Source organism: Poecilia reticulata, unplaced genomic scaffold, assembly GCF_000633615.1.
Source record: "Poecilia reticulata strain Guanapo unplaced genomic scaffold, Guppy_female_1.0+MT scaffold_268, whole genome shotgun sequence".
Taxonomy (NCBI): domain Eukaryota; kingdom Metazoa; phylum Chordata; class Actinopteri; order Cyprinodontiformes; family Poeciliidae; genus Poecilia; species Poecilia reticulata.
This window is the reverse complement of record NW_007615050.1, coordinates 171,796-173,848: the sequence shown is the minus strand read 5'-3', so window position 1 is coordinate 173,848 and position 2,053 is coordinate 171,796. Positions and strand designations below refer to the sequence as shown.

The following is a 2,053-nucleotide window of genomic DNA, read 5'->3' as shown; positions in this document are numbered from 1 at the left end:
TTTTGAAATTTCCATGAAACAATGAATTATTTTTTGAAAATGCTCCATTTTCAGCATCAAATGCGCTTTAAAGAGCCGCTTTCTGCAGAACGGCTCAGTTTAAACAAGTCAGACATCTGCAAATATAATTCTGACTAGTCATAAATACATATCTACATATATTCAACTGTGGATTTTTGACCTTTCAAATGACGAATCCGGTGATTTTTATCAGAAATATAAATTAAGAGCTTTTGAATTCTCTTTGCTTCTCAAACTGAATGTGGATGTTTTTCAAATTAGTCGAAACATTGTGTCCGGTGTCAGAACCTGCTTTCTGTCACAACACCTACACCAGGGGTGTCCAAAGTGTGGCACGGGGGCCATTTGTGTCCCTTGGATTGATTTTGTGCGGTCCTCCAACTGCAATTAAAAACATGATAGAAATTTGACCCGTCCATCAGACGGTTGATTTTATTTATCAAGGTGGAATTGCTGCCAACATAAAAGTAAAAAAAAAAAAAAAAAAAAACAAAGTTCCCGCTTTTTATAACTAGCAGAAACTTTTTCTGAAAAGCCGACTTTGTTGCATCCAAATGAGCTTTTATTAGTTTTAAAACTTGGTTAAATACAGCAACAATAAAAAAAAGTGACCCAAGTATTGAAATAAAATTTGAAAATAAATTACAATACTTTTTATTATGTTTTAAAGTTTTGGATCAATGAATAATTTCCCTTTTCCTACAAAAAAATGAAATTAAGTGTGAAGCTCGGAGAAAGAGCTTCTCTGCCGGCCTGTCAGCAGGTCAAAGGTCACCTGTTTGGAGGAACCGAAGCGTCTACAGCTGTGATCTTGATGCAGACAGACGGAGTCGTGCTTCTCCAGTTTGTGACCAAACCACCAGAAGGTTTATTGCAAATCCAACAGACAGTTTGGGCCGAGAAGCGACCGCGCTCACAGATACAGAGAAGAAGAAACAGAAAAAAACATCTCAGAGTTGAACTCTGTGAAGGCTACTGAACTCTACGGAGCCGGATACAAGCGGGTCTTCAGAACCGATCGGATTTACATCAAAATACAAAACTGTCAACAATAAAGCGTCAACCATTGATCACAACAGAAATATTAACGCGAAGCTGAGAATCTGCAGCTCAGAGGGTCAAATAAAGCCTTCCTGACCTTTCCACATCACCTGATTNAGCAGAAACTTTTTCTGAAAAGCCGACTTTGTTGCATCCAAATGAGCTTTTATTAGTTTTAAAACTTGGTTAAATACAGCAACAATAAAAAAAAGTGACCCAAGTATTGAAATAAAATTTGAAAATAAATTACAATACTTTTTATTATGTTTTAAAGTTTTGGATCAATGAATAATTTCCCTTTTCCTACAAAAAAAATGAAATTAAGTGTGAAGCTCGGAGAAAGAGCTTCTCTGCAGGCCTGTCAGCAGGTCAAAGGTCACCTGTTTGGAGGAACCGAAGCGTCTACAGCTGTGATCTTGATGCAGACAGACGGAGTCGTGCTTCTCCAGTTTGTGACCAAACCACCAGAAGGTTTATTGCAAATCCAACAGACAGTTTGGGCCGAGAAGCGACCGCGCTCACAGATACAGAGAAGAAGAAACAGAAAAAAACATCTCAGAGTTGAACTCTGTGAAGGCTACTGAACTCTACGGAGCCGGATACAAGCGGGTCTTCAGAACCGATCGGATTTACATCAAAATACAAAACTGTCAACAATAAAGCGTCAACCATTGATCACAACAGAAATATTAACGCGAAGCTGAGAATCTGCAGCTCAGAGGGTCAAATAAAGCCTTCCTGACCTTTCCACATCACCTGATTGACATGTCACAGCCTGGGCATGATGGGAAATGTAGTTCAGGGCAGTCCGGCAGTTTGAGCGCCTCTGGACTGATTTCTACGTGTCGTACAAAACTAAAGCTCTCCTTTAATGTTTACATTTATTCAACGTTCCTCAAATATTTTAAGATATGACGGAAAACTGCATCAGTAAATATTGTCCTCTTCCTCCTGTGAACCAATCAGAACGAGGCTGAAATCCCCTGATTGG

At 39.0% G+C, this 2,053-nt stretch overlaps 1 long non-coding RNA gene across 1 annotated transcript; it reads right to left on the bottom strand.

The window, feature by feature from the left end:
* Positions 1-646: 646 nt before the first annotated feature.
* On the bottom strand, positions 647-2,047 carry LOC103460640 (uncharacterized). Its single transcript, XR_532963.1, has 2 exons — positions 1,819-2,047; positions 647-1,172 (listed from the first exon to the last, which is right to left on the bottom strand). It is a non-coding gene; the product is annotated as an uncharacterized LOC103460640 (long non-coding RNA).
* Between the last annotated feature and the right edge of the window lie 6 nt (positions 2,048-2,053).